Source organism: Mixophyes fleayi, chromosome 1, assembly GCF_038048845.1.
Source record: "Mixophyes fleayi isolate aMixFle1 chromosome 1, aMixFle1.hap1, whole genome shotgun sequence".
Lineage (NCBI taxonomy): Eukaryota > Metazoa > Chordata > Amphibia > Anura > Limnodynastidae > Mixophyes > Mixophyes fleayi.
The window spans coordinates 230,390,005-230,411,959 of record NC_134402.1 but is presented as its reverse complement, the minus strand read 5'-3'; positions in this window follow the sequence as shown (position 1 = coordinate 230,411,959).

Below are 21,955 nucleotides of genomic sequence, written 5' to 3'. Positions count from 1 at the left end.
GAACTATTTTATTGTTAATTTGACACTTAAGCAAACGTTGTCTTCACCGTGATTCATCAGAACACATATAGTTGTATGTGTCCCAAGAAGTAATGGGTAACGGAAAAACCTTAAAATAAAGTGAAGATACACAATGGTGAAATTTTATGCACATTGTCATGTATCAACTACATACAACCTAAGGGGGTAAATGTATCAAGCTGAGAGTTTTCCATCAGGTTTGAAAAGTGGAGATGTTGCCTATAGCAACCAATCAGATTTTATCTGTCATTTTGTAGAATGTATTAAATAAATGACAGCTAGAATGTGATGGGTTTTTCAAGCCCGCTGGAGAACTCAGCTTGATACGTTTACCCCAATGTGTTATTTACATACAACCAACGTTTTTAAATTTGTTCATGTTTCTGTTATACTGCATATCACACCACTGGTACAATATGAAAAATAATATTGTGGCATCTGTGTAAGGTGTGGAAACCACTGGACTGCACTGTTGACCATCATTGTTCTGTTCTGTCTGAACTAATATCTCTTGTAAATATATTTAGCAGTAAATAAAATAAATATAATTGCACCACAGAATAATGCTGCCACATACAGCTGAAACATTTCAAGATTAAAATCTAAACTGACTCAGTGGTGGCAATCGCCCCCCCCCCCCCATCACCCCCTAGCTCGCTACCTGCGGCTGCGACCGTATGCAGGTCCGTTTAGCAGACAGAACAGGCCTGTACATAGTGTGCAGCAGCAGGCAGCCTTAACTGTCAAAAAGGCGGCGGGGAATAAATTGTCCCGGTATTTTCTAGATCCGCCACTGAACTAACTAAGCAAAAAAAAATCCGCTGTGCCCTCAACATTAGATTTTCAATGATACTCTTCTAAGTGAGTTATCATTAGATTTCATTTGTAACTTTTTGGGGCTTATTTAATAAGCTCCTATTCCCCTGAAGAGGGCAGCCACTGTAAATTTAAGTATCCCCTCTATTTATAACTAAAGGATCACATCTGCTGCTGTTCCACTGATTTTGAACACAGATGCAGTGGGGACAGCAATTTTGCGTGATTTAACAAGTTCCAAAAATGAACTTGTGCCAGGTGGCTAACACCATCTGAAGATGGCGTTACCCATTGAAGCCTATGTGGAGACTTTGCAATAATGACTATAGAAGAGATAGGAGACAGACATTTATCATAACTGCTGTTCTGGCAGAACACTTTTAATAAATGGTCACGATCTTTCATTATCATTGCGACAAAAAATTATTGTGCCACAAAAGGTTATTGTTCAATATGCCCCTTTATATCTAGATACTCAGAGGGAACATTGGTACAGTACATTTAATTGGGTCAGCAGTGTAAGCAATTGTTTATGTGAAGTTGGTCACAGAGCAGCTAGTACAAACTAGATGGATTAAATTGTTTATAGCAGTCAATCTTGTCACTGTTGTCATGCTGGGTCATCAGCATTTTGGAGTCCAGTTTTTCCTTTATTATATACATCACTTAAAAGGTTGTAAGTGAGGATCATCCAAAAAATGTAAAAAAATAAAATATGTATTTATGTATTTCTATTGCTGTATTATTACTGTATTGCCTTATGTGTATATATTTAATTTATGTTTACTCAGTTGCAGTTTAGATATTAAAACGGGGTGACTAAATTGAACACCATCCAGCTGTTCCGCACTTATGGCTTGTTTTGAGTCTACATGGTAATATTCGTCCAACTGCCTGATATTGCCTACAATATTGCAGCATGGGTTGCCAGCATTCTGTAAGGACAAAGACAGTCTCAGCTGGGACCATGAGCAGTACTATTTATGTTAAAGATTTTTAGGTATGAAAATTAAAAACAAATATTTATAGCTAGTGGTTTTACATTTTCTTATGAGAAATACTGACATTGGGAAGTACATCTCAGTTCCAGATTAAAAAAGCAGAAAATTTGCTCTGAGAAGGGTAATAGGATCAAGTATTTATTTTAGTACGAAAATAGTGCTCCAGGTCTACTTATATGATGAATCTGTCATATGAACTCAATCTGCGTTACAAGTGTTTTTTGTCTTGTGTTGTTACTATCCCTTCATGGCAGTGTCCGGCGCTCAATGCGGGGACGCCACAGGGACAATAAGAAGACAGAATGAGTAAGTTATCATTCATTCAGTGTTTCAGGCATCCCCTAAACCAGGGGTGTCCAACCTTTTAGCTTCCCTGGGCCACATTGGAGGACAACGAGTTGGTTTGGGCCGCACATAAGATACACTAACAATAACGATAGCTGATCATCCAAAAAAACATAGAAAAGATAGTTAACATATATATATATATGAGAAAAAAAGTGATATATATATAGAGAGAGAGAGAGAGAGAGAGATCACTTTTTTTTCAAATCCCCCTATACTTACCTTTCAATCGCCCTGTTCAAAAAATCCTCTCTAGTTATTAAACTATAATCACTTTTTGTATTGTTTTGATGCAATATCATTTAAGCCAGGCGTTGTATATCAGGGTGCCCTGACCAGGCCTGCGGTACCTGACATATACACCACTGTGACCCCAAATTGTGACCTGTTTTGATAATTACACCACTATGTTAGTTAAGGGATAACAACTTATAATGGGCCAAAGAGAATAATATATAATGCCCCATTACAATACAAGTAGAAGTATGTAGCAGGGAGATAAGGTCCATGATGCTCCAGGACCAGGTGACTTTTATTCACTTGTCCCCCTTAACTTACCTTTTAATCGGCTTGTTCTCCTGTCCACTTCTCTTCTTTTCTCCAATTCTGTGCTGCTGATTGTTCTTCTCGCGCGGGTGTCTCCTCTGTGCTGTGCTCCGCAATGGATGTTGGGCGTGATGAGATCACGCCCGACATTCACTGAGAGCACCGCACGGAGGAGGAGACAAGGGAGGGAGCCGGAGTACCAGCTGACGTGACCGCGTGACCGCAAGGTAAGTAGTTTCTTTTCTTTTTTTTTTTTTGCAGGATTTTTTTTCCATTAAGAGCGCTGCCCCCTTGCCACAACCAAAACTCATTCTGGGCCACATTTACAGGCTTGCTGGGCCGCGGGTTGGACAACCCTGCCCTAAACCATGCTGACCACCTAGGTTTGCCAATGATAGTTCTGGGCCTCGGTGTGCCTAGTTATCCTGCTGCCTGGGCGATAATTAAATGGATGCCCTTCTCATCCTTTACACAAACTGCCTTTTTTATATAAGTTTTTGTTGAACCTATTTAAACAGCAGTATTAGGCTGTTTAAGCCTATGAGGCTGTTAGCTAGTGAGAATTCTTCTAAGTGAAATTCTCTGAGTATTCTAATCTCTCCTCTCTCTCATCCACAGGTAAATATCTCATTCTACCACTGCCTAGCTATCTCTAAAGATCAATTGTGCAGATATTGTAGTTTATATGGTAAATATCTCATTCTACCACTGCCTAGCTATCTCTAAAGATCAATTGTGCAGATATTGTAGTTTATATGGTATGGTTACCCTCTATTTGTTTGTCTAAGAATTTTATTACTTTGTTTGTAGTGTGTGATTAGTGGGGGTTAACTCATGAAAGTGGTCACATGGCTATTTGAACCTATTTAAACAGCAGTGTTAGGCTGTTAGCTAGTGAGAATTCTTACAAGTGTATTAACTAGTATAGTTAGAGATATACAAGAAGAGAACAGGAGGGGAACCTTTTACCTGCAAACACTGCTACATGAGGACAGCTTTCAACAAACTGCCTTGAGCTCTGATTTCCTCCACCACCTGGATTGTTACCTGCCTGGACTCTCCCTGCTGAACTGTTTCTCACACTTATTCAGGCCTGCTGCAGTATTATCACTTGGTGATTCCTCTTATGCTGCTTGGATTCACACTTTTAAACCACACTGTTACTCCACTTAGCTTGAACTTTGAACTGGCTCTCTCTTGTCCTGTGGATTTGTATCAACAGCTTTGTGCACCTTGTATTATGCCTTGTTTTATACTATTGCCTTCCAATCATGCCTGATGTTCCTGTTTCACCTACCTGTTTTTTTCTAAACCCACCCATCTGCTATCTCTGCTGTCCTTTCTGCTTCTTATTCCCTGACTCATACTTTAGATCTCTTCTTCCTCTTTTCTCTCCTTCTACCTTTGCATTCTTTTTATTCACCTCTTGTGCTCTCACTATTTCCTCACTACACTTGTAAGCCCTTACCATTCTTGATTTCTGAATTCTTTCAACTGTATATTCCACACCTTCTATAGCTTTATCATGATTTACTCCTCTCCCTCTTCTGTCCTCTCCCTTTATCCCCCTGCTTCCCATGTTCAACCTTTCCATATTGTTCTTCCTCCTCACTCCCCCTTCTCACTTCCCATCCCCCTCCCTATTTCACTCCTCTCATCTCTTCTGTGCCTCTGGGCCCCTGATCTAACATGCTGACCCATCTTACATCTTATCCTCTATCCTCCCTTTCCCCACTCACACCCTTTCCCTCTTGTCCCCTTTGCTGCTCTTCTCTGTGTCAATCTGCTCCTACCTACCTCCTCCCTCTTTCCCCCCAGCTAATCTTATCCCTCACGTCACTCCTACCTTCTGCCTCTCCCATTCATAAACCCCCTTATCTACCCGATCTCCACTCCTCCCCTACCTCTTGCTCCCCTGCCCCTCATCTCCTGTCTGCTGACAAATCCCCTCTTATTTCTGCGTCTCGTCCAATTCCTACCCTCTCTTCCTGTCATTCCCCTCGCTCCATATCTTACTCACCCTTGCAGACAAGCAACCCCAACAATCTCAACCACATCTCCCCTCTTCCCTCTCTTCCACTATCCTGTGGTCTCTGGAATGCCAGATCAATCTGCAACAAATTGACCTCTATCCATGATCTCTTTATCTGTAGATCCTTCAACCTGCTTGCCATCACTGAAACCTGGCTATCCCCTGAGGACACTACCTCTCCTGCTGCTCTTTCTTTCGGGGGCTTGTCCTTCTCCCACACACCCAGACCTGGGGAACGGCAGGGTGGTGGCGTCGACATACTTCTCTCCTCCTGCTGCTCTTTTCGGGTTCTTCCCCCTGAACCCTCCCTCTCTTTTTCCTCCTTTGAGGTACACTCTATCCGCCTATTCCACCCAGTCCACCTTTGTGTTGCTGTTATCTACCGTCCTCCTGGTCCTGTCTCCCAATTTCTTGATCACTTTGCCACCTGGCTCCCTCACTTTCTCTCCTCTGAATTCCCTCCCTGATCTTGGGGGATTTTAATATCCCTATTGACAATCCCTCAGACCCTGCTGCCTCCAAACTTCTCTCCCTCTCCTCCTCCCTTGGTCTCTCTCAATGGACCAACTCTCCCTCCCACCGCAGTGGCCATTCCCTAGATCTGTTTTTTTCACACCTCGGTACTGTCTCTGACCTCATTAACTCACCTTTTCCTCTCTCGGACCACCATCTCCCCTCTTTTAGAATCTCTCCACCCCTCTCATCGTCCCCGGCCCCCAAGGTTACTCTCACCAGGCGTAATCTTGACACAGTTGATCCTACCACTTTCTCCTCCTCCCTGGGCTCGCTCCTCTCCCCCATCACCACTTTTTCTTGCCCTGATAAGGCTGTCTCCTTCTACAATCGCACTCTTACCGCTGCACTTGACTCTGTCGCCCCGGCTGTCACCGTCAAGCTTCGTCGGTCCCCGCCACAACCGTGGCACACTAAACTTACCCGCTATCTTCAAAAATGCTCCCGCAGTGCAGAACGGCTTTGGAGAAAGTCACGCACTCATGCTGACTTCCTCCACTTCAAGTTCATGCTTGCATCTTATAGTATGGCCCTTTCCCTCTCTAAACAATCTTTCTTCAAAGCTCTCATTTCTTCCCAATCCTCTAACCCCCGTCGGCTTTTTGCCACCTTCAACTCCCTCCTCTCCCCTCCCCCTCTCCCACTCCCCACCACACTCTCTGCTGTCAACTTTGCTACCCACTTCACCTCCAAGATTGAGTCTATACGTCATGACATCTCCCAGCAGTCCCTTCTTACACCACCCTCTCCCCCTCCATGCCCATTCTGTCCCCCTTCTCACCCTCCTCTGCTGTTGCTATCTCCTTTCTCCCCTCCAGCTAGCTCTCCCTCCTTCTCTTCCTTCACTCCGGTATCTGCAGATGAAGTCCATACCCTTCTCTCTTCCTCTCCCCCCTCCACTTGCACACAGGACCCAATCCCCTCCCACCTTCTCCGCTCCCTCTCTCCCGAAGCTTGCTCCCATCTTGCACACCTCCTCAACCTCTCCCTCTCCTCTGGAATCTTCCCCTCCTCTTTTAAACATGCTCTTGTCTCCCCCATACTCAAGAAACCATCCCTTGATCCTGCCTCTCTCTCTAATTACCGCCCTATTTCACTTCTTCCTTTTGCCTCCAAACTCCTTGAACGGGTTGCCTACAACCGTCTCACCTCCTTTCTTTCCTCTCACTCACTACTTGACCCGCTCCAATCTGGTTTTTGCCCCCTCCACTCCACTGAAACTGCCCTCACTAAGGTTACTAATGACCTTCTCCTCGCTAAAACCAATAGACACTACTCCCTTCTTATCCTTCTTGACCTCTCTGCTGCCTTCGATACCGTTGACCACGCACTCCTTTTGCAAAGTCTCAAATCTATGTAACACTGTCCTCTCCTGGTTTTTCTCTTACCTCACCAACCGCTCCTTCTCAGTCTCTACTCATGATTCTACATCACCCCCTCTTCCCCTACCCATTGGCGTTCCTCAAGGCTCTGTTCTTGGCCCCCTGCTTTTCTCCCTCTACACCTCCTCCCTTGGTGTTCTCATCCGCTCCTTTGGCCTCCAGTACCACCTCTATGCTGATGATACTCAAATCTGTCTTTCATCCCCTGACCTCTCCCCTTCCCTTCTGTCTCGTGTCTCCTCCTGTCTCTCGGTCATCTCATCTTGGATGTCCCAACGCTTCCTTAAACTCAATATTTCCAAGACCGAGCTTATAGTCTTCCCCCCTGCCAGGACTCTCCCACCTCCCCCCCTCTCTATTTCTGTTAATAACACTACCCTCGTTTCTGTACCCCAAGTCCGATGCCTTGGGGTCATCCTTGATTCCTCCCTCTCATTTAAGCCTCACATTCTGTCCCTCTCTAAATCCTGTTACTTCCACTTTCGGAATATATCTAAGATACGTCCCTTTCTCACCACGGAAGCCACAAAAACCCTTGTTCACTCGCTTATTATCTCTCGCCTTGACTACTGTAACCTTCTTCTCTCTAGCCTACCTGTTTCTCGCCTTGACCCTTTTAAGTCTATCCTCAATGCTGCTGCCCGCCTCATTTTTCTCTCCCGCCGCTCTATCTCTGCGGTCTCCCTTCAACAGTCACTACATTGGCTCCCCTTACCCTACTGAATTAAATTAAAACTCATCACACTCACCTTTAAAGCTCTTAGTCAATCTTCCTCTCTCTACATCTCCAATTTCATCTCTACCTAGACTCCTACCCGCCCCCTCCACTCAGCCTCTGACCGCCGCCTCACTACTTCACTGATCACCTCCTCTCACTCTCGTCTTCAGGACTTTGCCCGGGCTGCTCCCCTGCTGTGGAACGATCTTCCATGTTCCATCAGGTTAGCATCTACTCTCAAAGGCTTCAAGCGTGCCCTTAAGACTCATTTCTTTATTCAAGTCTATCAGTACCTCTAACTTTCTTGTTCTGGCTCTCTCCCCTAGTTAGTACCCCCATTTATGTGTCTCCCCCTCCTTCTAGGTTGTTAGCTCTCATGAGCAGGGCCCTCTTTCCTTGTGTGCTCCTTCTACAGTTCCTTCACCCTCTGTTCCTCTTGGCCTGCTTAGCTTGCCCTGTTTTCCCTGTTTTGTTTTTTTTTTTTTTAAAAATAAGTTTTTATTGAGATTTAACAACAAATACAGGTTATATAAATGTACTTTCAGCAATATTCGTTTTGGATGGCGGGTGATAAAGAGATTATAACATCATAACAACATAACTCTAAGTCAAAAAAGAATTGAATGTATCAATGAGAATATACCTTTCCCAGCCATGGAAGGAGGGTATTGTTAACCTGGCACAAAGACAGACCGGGGGGAGAGGACACAGAGGAAACAAAAAGGAAGAATGGGGGATGACATGATGTAAGTCTTCAAAGTAAAAGGTCTACAACATACATAGCGTAGGTATATGACAAAGCCTAATCCAACAATCAGAAGCGTTTGATACAACCTTGTACCTAAAGATAGATGGATCAGGTGGATGAACCCAAGGCCACAAACTGGTGAATCTATAAATTTTACCCAAGGTCCCCATATAGTATAATATGTTACAAAAGAGTCTTTATCTGACAAATATAATTCGTCCATGGACCTGTAATATTCTAATCTCCTAATCCAGTCCCGGATATTTGGTGGCGTGGTTGTTTTCCATCTCACAGGTATGACTGCCTTGGCGGCTGATATCACAAATTTTAATAGAGATTTTTTAAAGCAGGAAATAGGCATATCTACTTTATTGAGGAGCCAATACTCCGGGGTGTCGGGAATAGCTTGTCCAAGCAACTTCCGTGTGATGTCTATAACCTGCGACCAATAGGGTCGTAATATGGGACAGTCCCACCAGATATGTAATAACCTGATCCCAACCCACACCTCCAGCAGACACTAGACAGTCCGCGAAACATTTTTGCAAGATGTACCGGGCATCTGTACCACCTGGTGAGAACCTTAAAGTGGGTCTCTAATATTGAGACATTAGGTGAGCAAGCATGGATTGCTTGGAAAATTTTCGACCAATCAGTCTCTCTTAATTCTATTCCTAGATCCCTTTCCCACTCCAAGAGAAATTTCGGGGGAGGTCTAAAGCGGAACTCGATTAAGAGTTTGTAAATACTCGATAAGGAGTGTGGGGTGTGATGCGGTCTGCTACAGAGGGATTCAAAGACTGTCAAATTCCTATTGATATCCTGTTTTGAGAGACTAGAAGCGAGAAAATGTTTAAGCTGAAGATATCGCCAGACCTCTATATTCGGTAGTTTCCACTTAGATTGAATCTCTGCAAATGAGAGGACCCCAGTAGCTCCCACCAACTGGCCGACACGATGGATCCCTGCCCGTGACCACAGGTTAAACGCTAATGGAGTAGTTCCTGGGGGGAATTTAGGATTATTAAACAATGGCGTTAGTGGAGATATTAAAGATGAAATATGAGTAAGAGTTCTTAACTTAGACCATTTAATAAGAGTGGGTCCTAGGGTAGGGTGGGAGACCCTGGGCAACTTGGATAACCAAATTACTGTCTTACTAGAAGAGTCGAGATATGATGATTCGATCGCTACCCACTGTTTCCCTCCCTTCTGGACTGACATCTCCATTATTCTAGTTAAGATAGCAGCATCATAGTACGAGGGAATATGGGGAAGCTGGAGACCCCCCAAGTGTCTTCGTCTAAATAAAGTATCGTGCTTGAATCTTGGGCGCCTCCCACTCCACACAAAGTCCCGCACCAGACGCTGGATGCCCTGAAACCAGGAGTCGGGAATTAAGATAGGTAACGTCTGTATAAGGTAGAGAAGTCGGGGTAGGACATTCATTTTTATAATGTTAACCCTGCCTATCCATGCGAAATTCTTGCTCTGCCACTCTCTCAAGTCAGCCCGGAGATTCCCAAGAAGTGGTTTAAAGTTGAGGTCGTATAGGCGTGAGAGATCGTTAGAAAGTACAACACCTAAATATTTCAATTGGGTGGGATGCCAAATAAAAGGAAATGCACATTTTAAACCCTCCACCACGGGGGCCGGGGTATTAATGTTCAGAGCTACTGACTTGCCATAATTAATTTTGAAGTTAGATAGAAAGCTAAACCTTCGGAATTCCTTAACTAAGTTAGGTAGGGAAACAACCGGATTGGTAATAACGGGCAAAAGGTCGTCCGCGAATAAAGCGAGTTTATGTTCTCTCTCACCCACCTGGACACCGGATATATTCGGATTGGCCCTGATTGCCCTTGCCAACGCCTCCATGCATAGCACAAATATGAGTGGAGACAGCGGACACCCCTGCCTAGTGCCATTATTGATCATCACCGAATCCGACAGATCGCCGTTAATTTTAATTCTAGCCCTGGGTTGTCGATAAAGTGCTAAGATTCTATGTAGTCCCAATGGGCCTAATCCAAGATGCTCCAGGAGCCCTCTCATAAACGGCCAACTCACACGGTCAAAGGCCTTTTCAGCGTCTGTAGACAAGAGCATTGAAGCCGTTGTTGAGCATGAGGCTGAGTAAATCAAATCTATCACCTTGGTGGTGTTGTCCCGTGCCTCGCGATCCGGAACAAAGCCCACCTGATCTGAGTGAATCAGATCTGGGAGTAGGTATTTTAATCTATTTGCAATAAGTTTTGCGTACAACTTAACGTCTACGTTCAGCAAGGAAATAGGCCTTTAGCTTGCACATTGAGAGGGGTCCTTTCCTTCTTTGGGGATCACCGTTATATGGGCTTCCAAACTTTGTGGGGAGAAAGCGGATTCGTTGGAGATCGCATTAAAGGCCGGCACCATCAGGGGTATCAACTTATCTTTAAAGGTCTTATAGTATGCAATGGAAAAGCCATCAGGGCCCGGACTTTTACCCGAAGGTGTTGATTTAATTACCTCCCTCAACTCCCCTTCAGTGAAAGGTTGTTCCAGTTTATCCCTATCTGATCTTGAGAGAGTGGGAAAACTGATCTCCTTTAAATATGCCGCAATCTGAGCTGAGCGTGTGGCATCTATAGGGTCAAGTTCTTGAGTTTCGAGATTATATAATTTGGTGTAGTATGTGTGAAATGCACCCGCTATGTCACCGGTTAATTTGCACTCCCGATCATTGTTGTCCTTAATCATGGCAATGTAGGCCTTAGCTCGCTGTTTGTTTTCCCTGTTTTATTAATCTTTGGCCTTCTTGCTGATTTCTACTATCCCTTTCTCTATCTGTCAGATATAATCTGATTTGCTTTACTTTTTTTCTGTTACTTTATGTATAAATTAAAATCGTTATTATTACTTGTAGAGATGAGCGATATTGTTGCAAATTTTCACAAAAATCAAAGTTTGATGTGGAACAGGCCACTTAACAGAGATACAAAGTTCCAGCAATGCTAGGACTGAGAAGTTTTGTGGCCAAATGCAGAATGAGGTGAGTATTCCTAAATAGTGCACATTTACCAAAAATAATATATATAGCCTTAAACATAGCACTAACAATACATTCATGTATAAAAGCAACTATGGCGATGGTGGCCTACTCCTCATGTGTTGCAAAAACATGGTTTTTAATTCATATGATAAACCGCACTTGAAATCCGTCCAAGTCCAAAAGTCCAGTTTACTGTAAACAAAACGTTCAATATTCACTTTTTATTCAGAGATGATGGTGAACCATATATTAAAGAAGCCTCACTTTAAATGCATGTGAGGCTGTGTTAAAAAGTTATGGGTGTAGGAATTGATGCTCAAGAAGAAAATAAATGTATCCACTTTTGCACTTGATAGTGATTTATGCTTACTGACATCTTTTTCATATATAGGTGTTATTTAAATTGATATTGAAAGTAGAAAAATCCTTTAAAAAATGAAAAAAGAGTACAGTGTGAAACTAGGTACTTTTTATAAGTAGATAAAGCTAGTGGGTGTAAAATTATGAAAACAATAATCGGTGCCCAGCAAATCTGCAGCTCTCAAACTGGTAGATACTGTACCTACTACAGAAAAAAACAACAACAACAATGAAAATTATGAGAGCACTGATCTTATTGTACAAAGATAATTTATTACAAAGTATTATTAGTAAAACAATAAAATGACTAATTCAAGCCACTCAGTGTATCTAATTGAATCACCAACTGCCCAATATGATGTAAGTAAGCAATTTCTCATGAAAACATAGACATTAATAACTTGTAAGTCCATAGTCAGGCCTAGATGTTTCTAGTCCTGGAATGATCACTTTATCACTTTATATATGTCAACCCTAAGGCAGTCAAATTGTATACATAAAAGCCTTAAGTGTCACGGCTAACGGCTATTGGCATAAACTTGTAGAACAGGTGGTAGAGGTCTTCACCTATAGCAGCCGCCTTTCCTGTAGAGCTTGCTGCACTCACATGTGCACATGTGCTCAGGTGCCCCCAGGTCTTAAACTCTGCATAGTACAAGCTTATGAATATAACCGTAGTGTGGACAAGGGGATGTTGGCAGGATATAAGCGTAGTCAAGAACAGGCCGAGGTCACAGGACAAAAACCGGTAGCGATTTGAGGACCAGGCAAAAGGTCAGGGCCGCTAAAAAGACTCACAAGCAGAGGTCAGGGTCACTAGCAATAAATCACTTCCAAGAAACAAGCCAGAGGTCATACACAGAAGGATCAGAAGTCAGCAGCCAGGAAACTGAACACTATAACCGGCAGGGAGGCTAAGCCGTCCCTGCCTTAAATACTATAATCAGGAAAGAGAGAGCACAGGTTGAAAATCAGCCTCAGGAGGCTGCTAATTAATTACAACTTCGGGCTGGCAGGGTCATAGGCATAACCTGAAATATGTATAAAGAAATGCACAACCAACCTTACAAATGGCAGGACTCCCCCTGGAGCAGAGCACATCCCTGTACTCCCCAATCAGCACTACAGAACATAATAAACATTAACATAATAAAAATGATTACTTGCACGCGCCCGTCTGCAGATCATGCCGAGACGAAGCCCTGCTAACAGAGAGCGTCCCGACCGTTGCTTGTACAATGGTCCGGACGGAAGATTAAATGACGTCCCGGTCGTCATGGTGATGTCTGGGATGCACTGAACCGGCAGATCAAGTCACGGCACTAGGCACTGCCACGCCTGGTAACAGTATTTCCCCCCTTGAGGAGGAGTCAAGGCATCCCGACATCCAGGTTTCCCAGGAAACTTTCTAAAGAACTCCTTGAGGAGGTGTCTCTCCGGAACCCAAGATCGTTCTTCTGGGCTGTAGCCTTTCCAGTGTACAAGAAAATGAATCTGCCCCCGAACTTTCCTGGAATCCAAAATCTTCTCCACAATGAACTCATGGCATCCATTTACATTGACTGGCCGCGTTCTGTGTGGTCTCTGAAACTTAAACTTTTAGAAGAGACAACAGGTTGAAACAGAGAACAATGAAATGTGTTCGGAATTTTTACAGGAGGCAATTAAGTCTGAAAGCCACAGGATTGATCTGCTTTATAATAGTAAATGGTCCAATGAACCTAGTTTCCTACAAGGCTGCTTGAGCTTGATGTTCCAGGTGGAGAGCCAAACTTTATCACCGAATTTAAAGAAGCAAGCTCTATGATGACAATCTGACAAGGCCTTGGATCTGAAGGAGGTCTGAAGTAAAGCAGAGTGGACTTTCTTCCAGGTGACTCTAAGCCACGAGGCAGTAGCAGAAGCTCCGGAAACACCAGGAGATGTTATAGAGGAGAGAGAATTGGCCATGGGATGGAAACCAAGGATGCAGAAAAACGGAGATATGCGGGTTGAGGAATGACAAGAATTGTTATAGGCAAATTCAGCCCACAGGAGTAGAGAGGACCAGTTAGCATGAAACTTAGAGATATACAAGCAAAGGAACTATTCAAAGGACTGATTAGTTCTTTCCGTCTGGCTGTTGGATTATGGATGGTAAGCAGATGATAGGCTAACCTTGATTCCCAGCAGGCTACAGAAAGATCTCCAAACATGGGCAACAAATTGGAAACCACAGTCAGAGATGATGTCCCCAGAAAGACTGTGTAACTGAAAAAATATGTTGAAAGAACAATGAGGCCAATGTTCATACATCAGTTATTTTAGGTAAGGGTACAAAGTGGGCCATCTTACTGAGGCAATCCATGATCACCCATATGGTATTGTGACCAGATGACCATGGTATGTCAACAATGAAATCCATCGAAAGGTGTGTCCATGGTTTAACTCGAGTAGACAAGGGCATCGACTGACCAGAAGGGCGGCTTCTGGAGGATTTGCTTCTGATACATTCTACACAGGAAAGGACATAACTCTGAACATCAGGAGACAAGTTGGGCCACCAAACCCAACGTGAGAGAATCTCGATGATCTTAGATATTCCTGGAAGAATGTTTGGAAAAGGAATAGGCTGCGCTTCCTCCAAATATGTTAAGCAGCCAAATGAGAATCTAAGACAGTTACTCACATGATACGGGAACGTCTAGGTGTCTAGATGTCTGTAGTGTCTCATCCCAACAGGATGCCGGTGCAAAGATCCGAATGTATAATGTTGCTTTTTTCGGGGACTAGGAGAATTACATTCGGATCTTTGCACCGGCATCCTGTTGGGTGCCTGCTCATCATTGGAGACATTTACACATTATACACCCATTACGGACACCAGCCCGCAGCGTGTACACGCTCATTTCCAGCGGGATTACCTCCTTTCCTGTCCAGCCTCAACTCTCAACAAGAAGGAGAGGAGTTCTTTTCGGGAACCAGGAGGAACCTTATCGTTTCTATCAACTGGCTTCCCGTTGGGTGCCTGTTCACCATTGTAGATTAGCGTTCAGCTCGCATCTACTTCATAACATCATCAATACAGATTGCGGGACCGCCACCGAGTGCCTGTCCGCACTACAGACACCTAGACGTTCCCGTATCATGTGAGTAACTGTCTTAGATTCTTTCACCATGCCTGCATTGTTTATCAGCATCAACATTTTTTGATTCACAAACACTGGACATTATTATCTTTTTGTTGCTGTCACCATCCACACCATTACAAACTCCAGCATTCAGACGTTATCATCATACAACAGCACCAAGCATTATTGTGGGATCATTGTCACCCAATTACAGATCATCTATACTCCCGCATTTGTGATTCATTATGCGGTCTTAGATTAATCTGTACGACAACACTCATATGCCTAGAGTGTTTTGTGCCAATCAACACCATTGGATATTGTTATGTGCGTATTGTCGCTAACCAATAACGATTGTCGAACCTCGATTTGTGTTTCCAAAGCACAAAGATTTATTCGCAATAAGTGGAAGGATATGCTCAAGCGAAGTAATAGTAAATACAGCCGTTACTTATCGCAGGCGCTCTGGATCCAGTGCAGTCATTCAATCCTGAAGTCTGGGGACAAGATGTCTGCACTCTGGTTCACAAGCTGCTGCTTATATACACAATCAAATACAGTGATACAATGAAGATGGTATGGCTTGCATCTATTGGTCCGGGTCTCAGGAATGTTCAAGGGGTCGTCAATCATTGGCTGGTTCATCCTAAGGAATCCAAAGGAGGGGGTCATCTCTGCAGGGGGTATGCTGCTCTTCCCGCCAGGATTCCTTAGTCTTAAGTAGTTCATAATTCCCTATCATTCATAACTTGCGTATGCACTCTGCGATTCCCTCGCAGAGTGAACCAAACAGTAGGATATGTAACAAGGTTCATTATGATACCACTCATGATGTTATTCCTTTAACCCATTCCGTGTATTTCACTAATATGCATGTAACTCTGATATAACATATAAATACTACTATATTTCGACATAACTGACTATGTGTTGCAATTACCATTAATGTGTACTATTTTATAAGTATGCGTGTTTGTGCGAATGTATGGTAAAAGACCGATTACTGTTGCTGCCACGTGTAGTGGATGCGTACGCCCTTTCACGCCGTAGCGTGCCCTTGTACGTCATAGCGTACCGTACGCATCTTTTCAGACAAAGACAACCAAGTTTGCTAGACTTTAATTGAAATGACTTTATCCAATTTGCTGACTTCGACAGTTTCACCCTTTGATAGTGTAATAAACTATCACCCAATCACCGTTTCAAGTTCAGGATTGTACAATACTTCTCCACAGACCATGATCTCGGTATCTGGTACCACCCTTTCAGTCTCTTTCTCAGTGTTACTCTTATGAGACCGTTTTCCACACTTCAACACAGTAGGAACACATTTGACAACTAAACCAATTGCTAAGATGACACCCAGTATAAGGAGAAGGAGCTTACCTACACTCGCAATCATTTCCTGTACCCACTCCCCCAGACCGGAGAACCATTTTGCTGGGTTCAACCATGAGAACCAACCCGCCACCTTTTCCCCGACCTCATATAACGAAGAATTATGGCTCTTTCGAAATTCCCATTTCAGCTGCAAAATTTCATCCATCTTCCGGTCTATAACCTCTTTAGGGTCTTCCGTATTATTAGTAATGTACGTGCAACATTTAACACCGAACTGGGTGGCCAGTGTCACACAGTACCCACCAGTAATAGAGGTGAGATAATTTAGTACCAGTCTATGTTGCACCAACTCCTTCTTGTACGCTTGTAGCTCCCTTCCAGTATACCTGAAAGTGTCATCATACATCTCGGTGATATTATCTATTAATTTAGCTAGGTCTTGGATATATTTAAAGATTAATGTTCCCCGAGCGGTCCTGGTGAGATCTAGAGCAACCATAACTTGGAAACCAGCAGTTTCACTAATCAATTTTGTAGCTATGGGTTCCTCACCAGGAATCATATTTCTCTTGCCACGGTGTTCATACTGTGTGTGTATGTATGGTGGTGATGTAGTCTTGTGAATATCTACCATTTCTTCATGAGTAATAGTCATGATTTCAGGAACCAGTTTAGCTAAGAAACACAAGACCTTGGAACTCGGAGTCACCCAGGAATAAGCTTTCCTTCCACAAACAAAATACACATCATCAGGGAGAACATAAGGAACAGTATGCCCATGAATTATATCACACAGAATTTTGATAAAACTACCCATGCCTAGTGTCTCCATCTGCTCTAGACACGTGTCGGCATTAATGATATTTTCACATTTATCTGTAGAGACTTTTCCAATAGATACCTTCTTATGTTTGGTTATACGCCCTAACTTGTGACTTCCATCAGCATTCCTGCCTAGTAGTGACCTTGTGAGTCTCTCTCTAAAATGAGTGTGGCGAGCCATTGTCTGATCTGATAGGTCAGCCTCCCAATTCTCCAGGCGCTTTGCATGGGATATGTTTAGGCACAGCAAAGATCTGCCTATGGAGTATTGTCGAAGCGTCAGACTAGGGGACCTAGTGTTATTGTACCTCCCTTCTATGGGCCTCCCACCCCTTAATTCGAGTACTTCGGATATGTTTAAAGGGAATGGCACTAGTCCTATGTTATGCTGCCCTTGAGGCACGTGAGAGCACACCCAACATTCAGTTTGGTTTAGCACCTTACCCACCAGGGAGTGATAATCCTCCAAAGGATGCCCGCCTATATTCAGAGTACTGGGGGACTGGCATCGTTGGATGCATCTCTCTTCAACTAGGGAGTTGCAGAACTTGCAGATACAATACTCATCAGACAATAGCCCCTCACACTGCCTCCGAGTTCCTGAGCTAGCAGACCTTTTCATAACCCCTGGACCAAGTTTGATAATGGGCTGCTCAGGATATTCTATTAACTTTTCTTTGGCCTCTATTTCATCAGTATCACTCCCAGAACTCTCCTCCGTCCTCCATTCTTCTTCACAAAAATAGAATGTCCTAGAAAAAGTAAAAACAAGGAAAATCCTGGAACAAAAGAAAAACAAAAACCGCCACTCCATCGCTGGAAAGATAGTTCTGAGGCAACGTCTCTGGTTCAGGTGTCTCAACTGCAGGCTTTAGGTCTCCCGGAACAGGTTCACAAGTGACAGTTCTATGTCGTCGGTCTGAGTCTTGTCTTGCACTTTCTCCGGATTATGGACTCTCCTGCAGTGGGTGGAATGGACCCAAGTGTCTCTCTCTGCAACCTTCAGTGATGTAGTACTGGTCAGCAGCACTTGGTACGGGCCTTCCCAACGGTCTGTTAAACAACCTGAACGTAAGAAATTGCGGATCATAACATAGTCTCCAGGTTCAACATCATGACAGTTCGTTTCTGGCATACCAGGTGACAGCATTTTTAGTTTTTGTTGTTGTTTCAGCTGTCTACTCATTCTTATAAGATATTGTACAGTCACTTCATTATTACACTTTAAGTCATCTTGTGGACTCACGATCACATGAGGTTGTCGTCCAAACAGTATCTCAAAGGGGGACAGATTAAGAGGAGGTCTAGGAGTGGTTCGAATGCTGTGGAGGACCAACGGCAAAGCCTCAGGCCATGCCAACCCAGTTTCAGCCATTATCTTACCTAGTTTGTTCTTGATAGTACCGTTTACTCTCTCCACCTTACCACTGGCTTGTGGTCGGTAAGGGGTGTGAAGTCTGCTACTGATTCCCATGAGTTTACACATATTTTGGAAGACATCACCAGTAAAATGGGTACCCCTATCACTTTCAATGATTCTAGGGATACCGAACCTACACACAAAGTCTTGTACGATTTTCTTTGCAGTGAACACAGCAGTATTAGTGGCTGCCGGATATGCTTCTACCCAACCGGAAAATACATCAATACACACTAACACATACTTTAGATTCCTGCACGGTGGTAATTGGATATAGTCAATTTGTATTACCTGGAAAGGTCCGTCTGTAGGAGGGATGTGGGATGGCTCAGTTGGAATAGTTTTCCCAACATTTTTCCTCAAACAAGTAAGACATGACATTGCTTTCTTACCAGCTTGAGAGGAAAATCCGGGAGCACACCAGTATGCTCTCACCAGTTTGCACATACCTTCTTTACCCAGGTGAGTCAGGCCGTGTGCTGCTTCAGCCAGGCTTGGATAGTATGTTCGGGGAGCTACAGGCTTACCTTGTCCATCCCTCCAGAGTCCTGAGGACTCTTGACCATATCCCTTCGCCTTCCAGACCGCCTTCTCCTGCAGGGAACACAAATCTTGCATTTCAATTAATTTCTGCGTGTCTAATGTCTGAAAAACCATCATAGTCTCGGTCGATACAGTCATAGGTTGCCCTGCTGCCCATTTAGCAGCTTTGTCTGCCCTGTTGTTGCCCAATGACACTGGGTCTTCTTGAAAGGTATGGGCTTTGCACTTTATGACGGCTACTGTTCTGGGTAACTGTATCGCTGTCAGAAGTCCTTTTATGTGTTGTGAGTGTGCCACTGGTGTACCTGCTGCTGTTGTAAAGTTTCTAAGACGCCAAAGGGCCCCAAAATCGTGCACTACCCCGAAGGCGTACCTAGAGTCAGTATATATATTGGCTGATTTACCCTCTGCCAGTTCACACGCTCTCTTTAGTGCTACTAGTTCCGCCACCTGGGCTGAGTGAGGTGGACCAAGGGGTTCAGCTTCTACCACATCCTGATCGTCTACAACAGCGTAACCAGTACATAGCTCTCCTGTCTCTGTCTGTCTATGGCAACTTCCGTCTGTATAAAACGTAAAATCTACATTTTCTAAGGGGGTGTCACGTATGTCGGGCCTTGCAGTAAAGGTCTGATTCAGGTGTTCCATACAGTCATGCGTGTCAGTATTCTTGCCTAACTCATCATCAACCAGGGTCTCCTCACCTCCCACCCTTTGTGTCTCTTGAGACACATACGAAAGGTATGTAGCTGGATTTAGGGTGCTACATCGTTTGATGGTGATGTTTGAGGGTGCCATTAGGGCTAGTTCCCACTTTGTGAATCTTGCTGAAGAAACATGTCTGGTTTGGGCTGAATTTAACAGAGCTGATACAGCATGGGGTGTATATATGGTTGAATTATGTCCTAATACTACATCCTCGCTCTTACTTACTAGAAGGGCCGTTGCTGCTACACTTCTGAGACATGTTGGGAGTGACCTTGCCACATTGTCTAATTGTGCACTGTAGTATGCTACCGGTCTACTAGCGTCACCATGTTTCTGTGCGAGGACACCTGCTGCACAGCCATCAGCTTCTGTACAAAATAGCTCAAAAGGCTTTTCATAATCAGGTATTCCCAATGCAGGTGCTCTTGTCAGACTATCTTTAAGATTAAAGAACGCTTACTCTGACTCTTCTGTGTGTACGACACGTTCTGGTTTTGAGGAGGAGACTAGCTCCTGCAATGGTAATGCCAGAATAGAAAAACCTGGGATCCAGGACCTACAGTATCCACACATCCCCAAGAAAGTACGAATCTGCTTCTGGCTCTGCGGAAGGGTCATGTGTTGTATGGCCTCAATTCTGTCGGTTGTCAGGTGTCTTAGCCCCTTAGTGAGGCAGTGTCCTAAGTATTTGACCTTAGTCTGACATGGCTGTAATTTATCCTTTGCCACCTTGTGCCCTGTTTGTGAAAGATGAAGCAACAACAATTTAGTATCATGTAAACATGACATAAAAGAATCAGAGCACAACAACAAATCGTCCACATATTGAATTAGAACAGACCCATTGTGGGGTTGAAAGGATTGCAAACAGTCATGTAAGGCTTGGGAGAAAATACTGGGGCTGTCAATGAACCCCTGGGGTAGTCTGGTCCATGTGTATTGCACTCCCCTGTAGGAGAATGCAAAAAGGTATTGGCAGTCAGGGTGAAGAGGGACTGAGAAGAAAGCAGAACATAGATCAATGACAGTAAAATGACTGGCAGACGGTGGAATCTGCATGAGGATGACAGCTGGATTCGGCACTACGGGGAATTGGCTCTCAACAACTTTATTAATTCCCCTTAAGTCCTGGACTAATCTATAGCCCCTCCCCCCACTCTTCTTCACTGGGAAAATGGGACTATTTGCTGTACTGGCTGTACGAATTAAAATCCCTTGTTGTAACAGCCTCTCAATAACAGGATATACCCCTAGTTCCACCTCCGGTTTTAATGGATACTGTGGGATTTTTGGAGCTATCCTACCACTTTTTAGATTGACCATGACAGGGGCTACGTTTGCCATCAGTCCAGTGTCCTGTCCATCTCTGGTCCATAGGGAACCTGGTATTTCCAGCAACATCCCCTTTACTTGAGATGGACTTTGTTCTATAACAGGAGAGTGTAACATTAACCTTTGAGGGGTGTCCAATATGTCCTGTACCTCATGTGCAACCTTCTCGGGTATATCTAGGAACACACCCTCTGAAGTACAGTATATGACACATCCCATTTTACATAACAAGTCTCTCCCTAGCAAGTTAGTAGGAGCCGCTGCAGCCAAGAGAAACGAATGCTTAGTATGCAGAGGCCCGATAGTAACTTCGGCGGGTTTAGTTAGAGGATAATGTAACACTTTTCCCGTCACCCCCATAGCTGGAATAGTTTTGCTGGTCACCTGTAGATTGAAAGGAGAGGTTATCACAGATCGGGCCGCCCCTGTATCTACAAGAAAAGTTTGTTTCCTGCCAGCTATGTCAACTATCATTGTTGGTTCTTCACTCTGACTCTCAGTTAACCTTACTGGCTGTAGACTACAGGTATGACCTGACCCCTAGCGCTGACTATTGATTTCCCGCGCAGCATTTGCTGCCGTAATATGCGCGGGTAGATGTGAGTCTTCTAGTCTATGTGAATCCTTTCTTGGAGGATATCTATGTGACCCACCCCTATGTGTATTGAGTCTTTCTTTATTACAATCTCTCCTGTAATGTCCTTCCTCGTTACAGTTGAAACACCTGATCACTTTAGGTTTCCTGTTATATGGGTTGTATGCTGGTGGTCGTGTGTGCACCCCTTCTAGAGCCTGTATACTTACCGTCATTAACTTATCACTTTTCTCTTCCCTTTTTCTAAAAAGGTTCTTGTCATGCTCCACAGCAGACTCCCTAAGGAAGTCTACAGTGACGCCTCTCCAATTAGGTAATGTGGTTTGTACTCTCGTCTTTAAATTTTCCCTAAGGCCATCCATCAGTACCCCTACAGCTACCTCTCTGTGATGTGGGTCCTCACTTATGTTGGATATCCCAGTAAATCGTGCGATCGCTGTTATAGCTCTAGCAAAGTAATCTGAGGCAGTTTCACTATCCTTTTGTTTAATGGTGAAAATCTTACTCCAATTTACCACTACTGGAAAACCGATGGCTAAGTGTTTGACAATTTGTTCTATATTCCGTTGGT